General features: G+C 52.3%; 16 non-coding genes across 16 annotated transcripts; 10 read left to right on the plus strand and 6 right to left on the minus strand.

Annotated features, from left to right (window-relative positions):
- Nucleotides 1-935: 935 nt before the first annotated feature.
- TRNAL-UAA (transfer RNA leucine (anticodon UAA)) lies at nt 936-1,018 on the minus strand. The gene has a single exon. It is a non-coding gene; the product is annotated as a tRNA-Leu (tRNA).
- Nucleotides 1,019-1,261: 243 nt separating this feature from the next.
- TRNAE-UUC (transfer RNA glutamic acid (anticodon UUC)) lies at nt 1,262-1,333 on the plus strand. Its single transcript has one exon. It is a non-coding gene; the product is annotated as a tRNA-Glu (tRNA).
- Nucleotides 1,334-1,951: 618 nt separating this feature from the next.
- TRNAE-CUC (transfer RNA glutamic acid (anticodon CUC)) lies at nt 1,952-2,023 on the plus strand. The gene has a single exon. It is a non-coding gene; the product is annotated as a tRNA-Glu (tRNA).
- Nucleotides 2,024-3,105: 1,082 nt separating this feature from the next.
- Nucleotides 3,106-3,188, minus strand: TRNAL-UAA (transfer RNA leucine (anticodon UAA)). Its single transcript has one exon. It is a non-coding gene; the product is annotated as a tRNA-Leu (tRNA).
- Nucleotides 3,189-3,431: 243 nt separating this feature from the next.
- TRNAE-UUC (transfer RNA glutamic acid (anticodon UUC)) lies at nt 3,432-3,503 on the plus strand. Its single transcript has one exon. It is a non-coding gene; the product is annotated as a tRNA-Glu (tRNA).
- Nucleotides 3,504-4,121: 618 nt separating this feature from the next.
- TRNAE-CUC (transfer RNA glutamic acid (anticodon CUC)) lies at nt 4,122-4,193 on the plus strand. Its single transcript has one exon. It is a non-coding gene; the product is annotated as a tRNA-Glu (tRNA).
- A 1,082-nt stretch (nt 4,194-5,275) lies between these two features.
- On the minus strand, nt 5,276-5,358 carry TRNAL-UAA (transfer RNA leucine (anticodon UAA)). Its single transcript has one exon. It is a non-coding gene; the product is annotated as a tRNA-Leu (tRNA).
- Nucleotides 5,359-5,601: 243 nt separating this feature from the next.
- TRNAE-UUC (transfer RNA glutamic acid (anticodon UUC)) lies at nt 5,602-5,673 on the plus strand. The gene has a single exon. It is a non-coding gene; the product is annotated as a tRNA-Glu (tRNA).
- A 618-nt stretch (nt 5,674-6,291) lies between these two features.
- Nucleotides 6,292-6,363, plus strand: TRNAE-CUC (transfer RNA glutamic acid (anticodon CUC)). Its single transcript has one exon. It is a non-coding gene; the product is annotated as a tRNA-Glu (tRNA).
- Nucleotides 6,364-7,445: 1,082 nt separating this feature from the next.
- TRNAL-UAA (transfer RNA leucine (anticodon UAA)) lies at nt 7,446-7,528 on the minus strand. Its single transcript has one exon. It is a non-coding gene; the product is annotated as a tRNA-Leu (tRNA).
- A 243-nt stretch (nt 7,529-7,771) lies between these two features.
- On the plus strand, nt 7,772-7,843 carry TRNAE-UUC (transfer RNA glutamic acid (anticodon UUC)). The gene has a single exon. It is a non-coding gene; the product is annotated as a tRNA-Glu (tRNA).
- Nucleotides 7,844-8,461: 618 nt separating this feature from the next.
- TRNAE-CUC (transfer RNA glutamic acid (anticodon CUC)) lies at nt 8,462-8,533 on the plus strand. The gene has a single exon. It is a non-coding gene; the product is annotated as a tRNA-Glu (tRNA).
- Nucleotides 8,534-9,615: 1,082 nt separating this feature from the next.
- TRNAL-UAA (transfer RNA leucine (anticodon UAA)) lies at nt 9,616-9,698 on the minus strand. The gene has a single exon. It is a non-coding gene; the product is annotated as a tRNA-Leu (tRNA).
- Nucleotides 9,699-9,941: 243 nt separating this feature from the next.
- TRNAE-UUC (transfer RNA glutamic acid (anticodon UUC)) lies at nt 9,942-10,013 on the plus strand. Its single transcript has one exon. It is a non-coding gene; the product is annotated as a tRNA-Glu (tRNA).
- A 618-nt stretch (nt 10,014-10,631) lies between these two features.
- Nucleotides 10,632-10,703, plus strand: TRNAE-CUC (transfer RNA glutamic acid (anticodon CUC)). The gene has a single exon. It is a non-coding gene; the product is annotated as a tRNA-Glu (tRNA).
- Nucleotides 10,704-11,785: 1,082 nt separating this feature from the next.
- Nucleotides 11,786-11,868, minus strand: TRNAL-UAA (transfer RNA leucine (anticodon UAA)). The gene has a single exon. It is a non-coding gene; the product is annotated as a tRNA-Leu (tRNA).
- Between the last annotated feature and the right edge of the window lie 148 nt (nt 11,869-12,016).

A 12,016-nucleotide genomic window follows, 5' to 3' on the forward strand; every position in this document is an offset into this window, starting at 1 on the left:
CATGGTGGGAGGCAAGGCTCTTGAGCAAGTGAGATCCTGTATTCCGAGGCGCGCTTCCTTTTGTAGGCTTCTGACCCCATGGCCTGTGGCAGGTAGTCCTCCTTTGACTGGGCCGCAGGCTTTGTCTCCAAATGGCGTCCTGGACCCACTGCAACCCACCTGTTTGCTAAAACGGAAGTCTGCCTCTGGGTAAGAAAAAGCTGAGCTGCACGTACGGAAAGCGGCAGAGGCCAGAGGCGGGGAGGGTGTGGCAAGGGCTGCCTGATTTGCATAGTGACCTGTTGCATCTTGGGAATGTACAGGCTTTGGAGCTTAACAGGTACTGCAGGTGTCTGCCTGGCCTGAGAGATGCCTGTCTGGTGCTCCCCTCAGGACACACAGGCCTTCCATTCGAGCATGGAGGGTGAGGGACATGGGTCACCCTCATATACAGGGGTGTGGGCATGGGCAGGATAGGTTGTGGGGGACCCGTCAGGGCATTGCCCGTTCGGAAGGCGAGAGGAGGCGGGGCAGGAAACTCTGCTCAATTTCTTTCCCAGAGGCCTGTGGAGAACCCTTTGCACGTTTGAGCCAGCCGGGCCTGCATCAGCAGATCCTGCTCCACTGGGAAGGGAGAGCCTGTAGGCGTAAATCAAAAAAAGGGGAGAAATCTGCAAATTCTAGTGGCAGACCCATGTTGCCCAGGAAGCAATCAGTTTCTCCTGCTCCCTATAGTGGAAAAAGACATAGGAGGTGTATTTCTCTAGGCAGGGGCTCTGTGTAGATGGCACTTCATTGCTCTGGGAAGCATCCATGCTGGTAGAAGAGTAGCAGCAGACTCCACACCTGAGGCTTGAATGGGGACCGTTGGGGAGGGGCAGTGGGAGGCCGAGGAGGGCGGAGGAAAATGCTTTTCAAAAGCATCTGCACGTTCCTACAAACCTGCTGAAAACCCATACCAGGAATGGGGCTCGAACCCATGCGGACAAACGTCCATTGGATCTTAAGTCCAACGCCTTAACCACTCGGCCACCCTGGTGAGACCCAAGGATTTACTTTCTTCAACTACCTTTTTATGCTTGCTGCTGTAGCACCAGCTGTCCAGCAAGAGGTGATTGCAGAGTTAAAAGGCTTTTGCAGGAGGTTAAAAGTAATTGCTTATAACAAACACACTGTGTGACACCTAACTTTCTCCCACTCGGACTTTACCGTTAATTTTTATATTGGAGTTAGCTTAGTCACAATAAGGGGGTGAGCAAGGCAGGCACACTAGAGCATCTACTCCCTGGTGGTCTAGTGGCTAGGATTCGGCGCTTTCACCGCCGCGGCCCGGGTTCGATTCCCGGTCAGGGAAGATCCCTTTAAAGCATAGATTGCTTAATTTATCTGTGTATCTTTTTTAAAAGAAGGTCTTTAAAAAGGCACCCCTCCCAATAGATGAAAGCGGAGGAATGGGGCTTGTTCTCCTGTGCCCCAGGTTGCTTTGCCCCCATTGACCTAAGCCACCTTTGTGCGCACGCAGTCCCCCACCCAGTCAGGTGCTCTATGTTGGCGTGAAGTGCAGTACCAGCTCAACAGAAAGGTAAATTGCTGGAAAACCCTGCTGTGATGCATACATCTACTTTGGAGCACTCTTCTCCTTTGCACTCTTGAATGGCTTAAGCGCAATGTATTCTTCCAGCAAGCTGAATAACGAGATAGGTGAGAGAAGGTGTACCAGCTGTCTGTGCGCCATCAGCAGCCACTAGGTGTCCCTCTTGGGTTTTCCCGGGGATCCTGATTGTGCAGGAATTCATCGGTTCAGTAGCAAGGGGGAGAGGATGGCCTGTGCCTGGAAGTGACAGGCAGTCTGGTGGCATCATGAAGATTAAGTTCCGATTCATATTTGCTGTAGAATAAAATATGTTTTCAGCCCCCATGAGCTTTGTCACTCGGAGAGCAGTGTATGAACTTTTGCTGCACGGCTCTGGGCTCCCTGGTGGTCTAGTGGTTAGGATTCGGCGCTCTCACCGCCGCGGCCCGGGTTCGATTCCCGGTCAGGGAAAAGTCCCTCTTCTGACCTTGAAAGCTTTTCCTTCCCGTAGGTCAGGGCGTCTCAAAATGAAGTTGCTTTTCTGACTCACAATTTGCCTAGCATGACGCAGTATCGCTCAAAATATGATTTTCGCAAGGTTCCTTTAGAGCTGCTTCCCATGGTGGGAGGCAAGGCTCTTGAGCAAGTGAGATCCTGTATTCCGAGGCGCGCTTCCTTTTGTAGGCTTCTGACCCCATGGCCTGTGGCAGGTAGTCCTCCTTTGACTGGGCCGCAGGCTTTGTCTCCAAATGGCGTCCTGGACCCACTGCAACCCACCTGTTTGCTAAAACGGAAGTCTGCCTCTGGGTAAGAAAAAGCTGAGCTGCACGTACGGAAAGCGGCAGAGGCCAGAGGCGGGGAGGGTGTGGCAAGGGCTGCCTGATTTGCATAGTGACCTGTTGCATCTTGGGAATGTACAGGCTTTGGAGCTTAACAGGTACTGCAGGTGTCTGCCTGGCCTGAGAGATGCCTGTCTGGTGCTCCCCTCAGGACACACAGGCCTTCCATTCGAGCATGGAGGGTGAGGGACATGGGTCACCCTCATATACAGGGGTGTGGGCATGGGCAGGATAGGTTGTGGGGGACCCGTCAGGGCATTGCCCGTTCGGAAGGCGAGAGGAGGCGGGGCAGGAAACTCTGCTCAATTTCTTTCCCAGAGGCCTGTGGAGAACCCTTTGCACGTTTGAGCCAGCCGGGCCTGCATCAGCAGATCCTGCTCCACTGGGAAGGGAGAGCCTGTAGGCGTAAATCAAAAAAAGGGGAGAAATCTGCAAATTCTAGCGGCAGACCCATGTTGCCCAGGAAGCAATCAGTTTCTCCTACTCCCTATAGTGGAAAAAGACATAGGAGGTGTATTTCTCTAGGCAGGGGCTCTGTGTAGATGGCACTTCATTGCTCTGGGAAGCATCCATGCTGGTGGAAGAGTAGCAGCAGACTCCACACCTGAGGCTTGAATGGGGACCGTTGGGGAGGGGCAGTGGGAGGCCGAGGAGGGCGGAGGAAAATGCTTTTCAAAAGCATCTGCACGTTCCTACAAACCTGCTGAAAACCCATACCAGGAATGGGGCTCGAGCCCATGCGGACAAACGTCCATTGGATCTTAAGTCCAACGCCTTAACCACTCGGCCACCCTGGTGAGACCCAAGGATTTACTTTCTTCAACTCCCTTTTTATGCTTGCTGCTGTAGCACCAGCTGTCCAGCAAGAGGTGATTGCAGAGTTAAAAGGCTTTTGCAGGAGGTTAAAAGTAATTGCTTATAACAAACACACTGTGTGACACCTAACTTTCTCCCACTCGGACTTTACCGTTAATTTTTATATTGGAGTTAGCTTAGTCACAATAAGGGGGTGAGCAAGGCAGGCACACTAGAGCATCTACTCCCTGGTGGTCTAGTGGCTAGGATTCGGCGCTTTCACCGCCGCGGCCCGGGTTCGATTCCTGGTCAGGGAAGATCCCTCTAAAGCATAGATTGCTTAATTTGTCTGTGTATCTTTTTTAAAAGAAGGTCTTTAAAAAGGCACCCCTCCCAATAGATGAAAGCGGAGGAATGGGGCTTGTTCTCCTGTGCCCCAGGTTGCTTTGCCCACATTGACCTAAGCCACCTTTGTGCGCACGCAGTCCCCCACCCAGTCAGGTGCTCTATGTTGGCGTGAAGTGCAGTACCAGCTCAACAGAAAGGTAAATTGCTGGAAAACCCTGCTGTGATGCATACATCTACTTTGGAGCACTCTTCTCCTTTGCACTCTTGAATCGCTTAAGCGCAATGTATTCTTCCAGCAAGCTGAATAACGAGATAGGTGAGAGAAGGTGTACCAGCTGTCTGTGCGCCATCAGCAGCCACTAGGTGTCCCTCTTGTGTTTTCCCGGGGATCCTGATTGTGCAGGAATTCATCGGTTCAGTAGCAAGGGGGAGAGGATGGCCTGTGCCTGGAAGTGACAGGCAGTCTGGTGGCATCATGAGGATTAAGTTCCGATTCATATTTGCTGTAGAATAAAATATGTTTTCAGCCCCCATGAGCTTTGTCACTCGGAGAGCAGTGTATGAACTTTTGCTGCACGGCTCTGGGCTCCCTGGTGGTCTAGTGGTTAGGATTCGGCGCTCTCACCGCCGCGGCCCGGGTTCGATTCCCGGTCAGGGAAAAGTCCCTCTTCTGACCTTGAAAGCTTTTCCTTCCCGTAGGTCAGGGCGTCTCAAAATGAAGTTGCTTTTCTGACTCACAATTTGCCTACCATGACGCAGTATCGCTCAAAATATGATTTTCGCAAGGTTCCTTTAGAGCTGCTTCCCATGGTGGGAGGCAAGGCTCTTGAGCAAGTGAGATCCTGTATTCCGAGGCGCGCTTCCTTTTGTAGGCTTCTGACCCCATGGCCTGTGGCAGGTAGTCCTCCTTTGACTGGGCCGCAGGCTTTGTCTCCAAATGGCGTCCTGGACCCACTGCAACCCACCTGTTTGCTAAAACGGAAGTCTGCCTCTGGGTAAGAAAAAGCTGAGCTGCACGTACGGAAAGCGGCAGAGGCCAGAGGCGAGGAGGGTGTGGCAAGGGCTGCCTGATTTGCATAGTGACCTGTTGCATCTTGGGAATGTACAGGCTTTGGAGCTTAACAGGTACTGCAGGTGTCTGCCTGGCCTGAGAGATGCCTGTCTGGTGCTCCCCTCAGGACACACAGGCCTTCCATTCGAGCATGGAGGGTGAGGGACATGGGTCACCCTCATATACAGGGGTGTGGGCATGGGCAGGATAGGTTGTGGGGGACCCGTCAGGGCATTGCCCGTTCGGAAGGCGAGAGGAGGCGGGGCAGGAAACTCTGCTCAATTTCTTTCCCAGAGGCCTGTGGAGAACCCTTTGCACGTTTGAGCCAGCCGGGCCTGCATCAGCAGATCCTGCTCCACTGGGAAGGGAGAGCCTGTAGGCGTAAATCAAAAAAAGGGGAGAAATCTGCAAATTCTAGCGGCAGACCCATGTTGCCCAGGAAGCAATCAGTTTCTCCTGCTCCCTATAGTGGAAAAAGACATAGGAGGTGTATTTCTCTAGGCAGGGGCTCTGTGTAGATGGCACTTCATTGCTCTGGGAAGCATCCATGCTGGTAGAAGAGTAGCAGCAGACTCCACACCTGAGGCTTGAATGGGGACCGTTGGGGAGGGGCAGTGGGAGGCCGAGGAGGGCGGAGGAAAATGCTTTTCAAAAGCATCTGCACGTTCCTACAAACCTGCTGAAAACCCATACCAGGAATGGGGCTCGAACCGATGCGGACAAACGTCCATTGGATCTTAAGTCCAACGCCTTAATCACTCGGCCACCCTGGTGAGACCCAAGGATTTTCTTTCTTCAACTCCCTTTTTATGCTTGCTGCTGTAGCACCAGCTGTCCAGCAAGAGGTGATTGCAGAGTTAAAAGGCTTTTGCAGGAGGTTAAAAGTAATTGCTTATAACAAACACACTGTGTGACACCTAACTTTCTCCCACTCGGACCTTACCGTTAATTTTTATATTGGAGTTAGCTTAGTCACAATAAGGGGGTGAGCAAGGCAGGCACACTAGAGCATCTACTCCCTGGTGGTCTAGTGGCTAGGATTCGGCGCTTTCACCGCCGCGGCCCGGGTTCGATTCCCGGTCAGGGAAGATCCCTCTAAAGCATAGATTGCTTAATTTGTCTGTGTATCTTTTTTAAAAGAAGGTCTTTAAAAAGGCACCCCTCCCAATAGATGAAAGCGGAGGAATGGGGCTTGTTCTCCTGTGCCCCAGGTTGCTTTGCCCCCATTGACCTAAGCCACCTTTGTGCGCACGCAGTCCCCCACCCAGTCAGGTGCTCTATGTTGGCGTGAAGTGCAGTACCAGCTCAACAGAAAGGTAAATTGCTGGAAAACCCTGCTGTGATGCATACATCTACTTTGGAGCACTCTTCTCCTTTGCACTCTTGAATCGCTTAAGCGCAATGTATTCTTCCAGCAAGCTGAATAACGAGATAGGTGAGAGAAGGTGTACCAGCTGTCTGTGCGCCATCAGCAGCCACTAGGTGTCCCTCTTGTGTTTTCCCGGGGATCCTGATTGTGCAGGAATTCATCGGTTCAGTAGCAAGGGGGAGAGGATGGCCTGTGCCTGGAAGTGACAGGCAGTCTGGTGGCATCATGAGGATTAAGTTCCGATTCATATTTGCTGTAGAATAAAATATGTTTTCAGCCCCCATGAGCTTTGTCACTCGGAGAGCAGTGTATGAACTTTTGCTGCACAGCTCTGGGCTCCCTGGTGGTCTAGTGGTTAGGATTCGGCGCTCTCACCGCCGCGGCCCGGGTTCGATTCCCGGTCAGGGAAAAGTCCCTCTTCTGACCTTGAAAGCTTTTCCTTCCCGTAGGTCAGGGCTTCTCAAAATGAAGTTGCTTTTCTGACTCACAATTTGCCTAGCATGACGCAGTATCGCTCAAAATATGATTTTCGCAAGGTTCCTTTAGAGCTGCTTCCCATGGTGGGAGGCAAGGCTCTTGAGCAAGTGAGATCCTGTATTCCGAGGCGCGCTTCCTTTTGTAGGCTTCTGACCCCATGGCCTGTGGCAGGTAGTCCTCCTTTGACTGGGCCGCAGGCTTTGTCTCCAAATGGCGTCCTGGACCCACTGCAACCCACCTGTTTGCTAAAACGGAAGTCTGCCTCTGGGTAAGAAAAAGCTGAGCTGCACGTACGGAAAGCGGCAGAGGCCAGAGGCGAGGAGGGTGTGGCAAGGGCTGCCTGATTTGCATAGTGACCTGTTGCATCTTGGGAATGTACAGGCTTTGGAGCTTAACAGGTACTGCAGGTGTCTGCCTGGCCTGAGAGATGCCTGTCTGGTGCTCCCCTCAGGACACACAGGCCTTCCATTCGAGCATGGAGGGTGAGGGACATGGGTCACCCTCATATACAGGGGTGTGGGCATGGGCAGGATAGGTTGTGGGGGACCCGTCAGGGCATTGCCCGTTCGGAAGGCGAGAGGAGGCGGGGCAGGAAACTCTGCTCAATTTCTTTCCCAGAGGCCTGTGGAGAACCCTTTGCACGTTTGAGCCAGCCGGGCCTGCATCAGCAGATCCTGCTCCACTGGGAAGGGAGAGCCTGTAGGCGTAAATCAAAAAAAGGGGAGAAATCTGCAAATTCTAGCGGCAGACCCATGTTGCCCAGGAAGCAATCAGTTTCTCCTGCTCCCTATAGTGGAAAAAGACATAGGAGGTGTATTTCTCTAGGCAGGGGCTCTGTGTAGATGGCACTTCATTGCTCTGGGAAGCATCCATGCTGGTAGAAGAGTAGCAGCAGACTCCACACCTGAGGCTTGAATGGGGACCGTTGGGGAGGGGCAGTGGGAGGCCGAGGAGGGCGGAGGAAAATGCTTTTCAAAAGCATCTGCACATTCCTACAAACCTGCTGAAAACCCATACCAGGAATGGGGCTCAAACCCATGCGGACAAACGTCCATTGGATCTTAAGTCCAACGCCTTAAACACTCGGCCACCCTGGTGAGACCCAAGGATTTACTTTCTTCAACTACCTTTTTATGCTTGCTGCTGTAGCACCAGCTGTCCAGCAAGAGGTGATTGCAGAGTTAAAAGTCTTTTGCAGGAGGTTAAAAGTAATTGCTTATAACAAACACACTGTGTGACACCTAACTTTCTCCCACTCGGACTTTACCGTTAATTTTTATATTGGAGTTAGCTTAGTCACAATAAGGGGGTGAGCTAGGCAGGCACACTAGAGCATCTACTCCCTGGTGGTCTAGTGGCTAGGATTCGGCGCTTTCACCGCCGCGGCCCGGGTTCGATTCCCGGTCAGGGAAGATCCCTCTAAAGCATAGATTGCTTAATTTGTCTGTGTATCTTTTTTAAAAGAAGGTCTTTAAAAAGGCACCCCTCCCAATAGATGAAAGCGGAGGAATGGGGCTTGTTCTCCTGTGCCCCAGGTTGCTTTGCCCCCATTGACCTAAGCCACCTTTGTGCGCACGCAGTCCCCCACCCAGTCAGGTGCTCTATGTTGGCGTGAAGTGCAGTACCAGCTCAACAGAAAGGTAAATTGCTGGAAAACCCTGCTGTGATGCATACATCTACTTTGGAGCACTCTTCTCCTTTGCACTCTTGAATCGCTTAAGCGCAATGTATTCTTCCAGCAAGCTGAATAACGAGATAGGTGAGAGAAGGTGTACCAGCTGTCTGTGCGCCATCAGCAGCCACTAGGTGTCCCTCTTGTGTTTTCCCGGGGATCCTGATTGTGCAGGAATTCATCGGTTCAGTAGCAAGGGGGAGAGCATGGCCTGTGCCTGGAAGTGACAGGCAGTCTGGTGGCATCATGAGGATTAAGTTCCGATTCATATTTGCTGTAGAATAAAATATGTTTTCAGCCCCCATGAGCTTTGTCACTCGGAGAGCAGTGTATGAACTTTTGCTGCACAGCTCTGGGCTCCCTGGTGGTCTAGTGGTTAGGATTCGGCGCTCTCACCGCCGTGGCCCGGGTTCGATTCCCGGTCAGGGAAAAGTCCCTCTTCTGACCTTGAAAGCTTTTCCTTCCCGTAGGTCAGGGCGTCTCAAAATGAAGTTGCTTTTCTGACTCACAATTTGCCTAGCATGACGCAGTATCGCTCAAAATATGATTTTCGCAAGGTTCCTTTAGAGCTGCTTCCCATGGTGGGAGGCAAGGCTCTTGAGCAAGTGAGATCCTGTATTCCGAGGCGCGCTTCCTTTTGTAGGCTTCTGACCCCATGGCCTGTGGCAGGTAGTCCTCCTTTGACTGGGCCGCAGGCTTTGTCTCCAAATGGCGTCCTGGACCCACTGCAACCCACCTGTTTGCTAAAACGGAAGTCTGCCTCTGGGTAAGAAAAAGCTGAGCTGCACGTACGGAAAGCGGCAGAGGCCAGAGGCGGGGAGGGTGTGGCAAGGGCTGCCTGATTTGCATAGTGACCTGTTGCATCTTGGGAATGTACAGGCTTTGGAGCTTAACAGGTACTGCAGGTGTCTGCCTGGCCTGAGAGATGCCTGTCTGGTGCTCCCCTCAGGACACACAGGCCTTCCATTCGAGCATGGAGGGTGAGGGACATGGGTCACCCTCATATACAGGGGTGTGGGCATGGGCAGGATAGGTTGTGGGGGACCCGTCAGGGCATTGCCCGTTCGGAAGGCGAGAGGAGGCGGGGCAGGAAACTCTGCTCAATTTCTTTCCCAGAGGCCTGTGGAGAACCCTTTGCACGTTTGAGCCAGCCGGGCCTGCATCAGCAGATCCTGCTCCACTGGGAAGGGAGAGCCTGTAGGCGTAAATCAAAAAAAGGGGAGAAATCTGCAAATTCTAGTGGCAGACCCATGTTGCCCAGGAAGCAATCAGTTTCTCCTGCTCCCTATAGTGGAAAAAGACATAGGAGGTGTATTTCTCTAGGCAGGGGCTCTGTGTAGATGGCACTTCATTGCTCTGGGAAGCATCCATGCTGGTAGAAGAGTAGCAGCAGACTCCACACCTGAGGCTTGAATGGGGACCGTTGGGGAGGGGCAGTGGGAGGCCGAGGAGGGCGGAGGAAAATGCTTTTCAAAAGCATCTGCACGTTCCTACAAACCTGCTGAAAACCCATACCAGGAATGGGGCTCGAACCCATGCGGACAAACGTCCATTGGATCTTAAGTCCAACGCCTTAACCACTCGGCCACCCTGGTGAGACCCAAGGATTTACTTTCTTCAACTCCCTTTTTATGCTTGCTGCTGTAGCACCAGCTGTCCAGCAAGAGGTGATTGCAGAGTTAAAAGGCTTTTGCAGGAGGTTAAAAGTAATTGCTTATAACAAACACACTGTGTGACACCTAACTTTCTCCCACTCGGACTTTACCGTTAATTTTTATATTGGAGTTAGCTTAGTCACAATCAGGGGGTGAGCAAGGCAGGCACACTAGAGCATCTACTCCCTGGTGGTCTAGTGGCTAGGATTCGGCGCTTTCACTGCCGCGGCCCGGGTTCGATTCCCGGTCAGGGAAGATCCCTCTAAAGCATAGATTGCTTAATTTGTCTGTGTATCTTTTTTGAAAGAAGGTCTTTAAAAAGGCACCCCTCCCAATAGATGAAAGCGGAGGAATGGGGCTTGTTCTCCTGTGCCCCAGGTTGCTTTGCCCCCATTGACCTAAGCCACCTTTGTGCGCACGCAGTCCCCCACCCAGTCAGGTGCTCTATGTTGGCGTGAAGTGCAGTACCAGCTCAACAGAAAGGTAAATTGCTGGAAAACCCTGCTGTGATGCATACATCTACTTTGGAGCACTCTTCTCCTTTGCACTCTTGAATGGCTTAAGCGCAATGTATTCTTCCAGCAAGCTGAATAACGAGATAGGTGAGAGAAGGTGTACCAGCTGTCTGTGCGCCATCAACAGCCACTAGGTGTCCCTCTTGGGTTTTCCCGGGGATCCTGATTGTGCAGGAATTCATTGGTTCAGTAGCAAGGGGGAGAGGATGGCCTGTGCCTGGAAGTGACAGGCAGTCTGGTGGCATCATGAGGATTAAGTTCCGATTCATATTTGCTGTAGAATAAAATATGTTTTCAGCCCCCATGAGCTTTGTCACTCGGAGAGCAGTGTATGAACTTTTGCTGCACGGCTCTGGGCTCCCTGGTGGTCTAGTGGTTAGGATTCGGCGCTCTCACCGCCGCGGCCCGGGTTCGATTCCCGGTCAGGGAAAAGTCCCTCTTCTGACCTTGAAAGCTTTTCCTTCCCGTAGGTCAGGGCTTCTCAAAATGAAGTTGCTTTTCTGACTCACAATTTGCCTAGCATGACGCAGTATCGCTCAAAATATGATTTTCGCAAGGTTCCTTTAGAGCTGCTTCCCATGGTGGGAGGCAAGGCTCTTGAGCAAGTGAGATCCTGTATTCCGAGGCGCGCTTCCTTTTGTAGGCTTCTGACCCCATGGCCTGTGACAGGTAGTCCTCCTTTGACTGGGCCGCAGGCTTTGTCTCCAAATGGCGTCCTGGACCCACTGCAACCCACCTGTTTGCTAAAACGGAAGTCTGCCTCTGGGTAAGAAAAAGCTGAGCTGCACGTACGGAAAGCGGCAGAGGCCAGAGGCGGGGAGGGTGTGGCAAGGGCTGCCTGATTTGCATAGTGACCTGTTGCATCTTGGGAATGTACAGGCTTTGGAGCTTAACAGGTACTGCAGGTGTCTGCCTGGCCTGAGAGATGCCTGTCTGGTGCTCCCCTCAGGACACACAGGCCTTCCATTCGAGCATGGAGGGTGAGGGACATGGGTCACCCTCATATACAGGGGTGTGGGCATGGGCAGGATAGGTTGTGGGGGACCCGTCAGGGCATTGCCCGTTCGGAAGGCGAGAGGAGGCGGGGCAGGAAACTCTGCTCAATTTCTTTCCCAGAGGCCTGTGGAGAACCCTTTGCACGTTTGAGCCAGCAGGGCCTGCATCAGCAGATCCTACTCCACTGGGAAGGGAGAGCCTGTAGGCGTAAATCAAAAAAAGGGGAGAAATCTGCAAATTCTAGCGGCAGACCCATGTTGCCCAGGAAGCAATCAGTTTCTCCTACTCCCTATAGTGGAAAAAGACATAGGAGGTGTATTTCTCTAGGCAGGGGCTCTGTGTAGATGGCACTTCATTGCTCTGGGAAGCATCCATGCTGGTGGAAGAGTAGCAGCAGACTCCACACCTGAGGCTTGAATGGGGACCGTTGGGGAGGGGCAGTGGGAGGCCGAGGAGGGCGGAGGAAAATGCTTTTCAAAAGCATCTGCACGTTCCTACAAACCTGCTGAAAACCCATACCAGGAATGGGGCTCGAGCCCATGCGGACAAACGTCCATTGGATCTTAAGTCCAACGCCTTAACCACTCGGCCACCCTGGTGAGACCCAAGGATTTACTTTCTTCAACTCCCTTTTTATGCTTGCTGCTGTAGCACCAGCTGTCCAGCAAGAGGTGATTGCAGAGTTAAAAGGCTTTTGCAGGAGGTTAAAAGTAATTGCTTATAACAAACACACTGTGTGACACCTAA

The sequence above is a fragment of the Lissotriton vulgaris genome, chromosome 4_1 (genome assembly GCF_964263255.1).
Source record: "Lissotriton vulgaris chromosome 4_1, aLisVul1.2, whole genome shotgun sequence".
In the NCBI taxonomy this organism is placed as follows: domain Eukaryota; kingdom Metazoa; phylum Chordata; class Amphibia; order Caudata; family Salamandridae; genus Lissotriton; species Lissotriton vulgaris.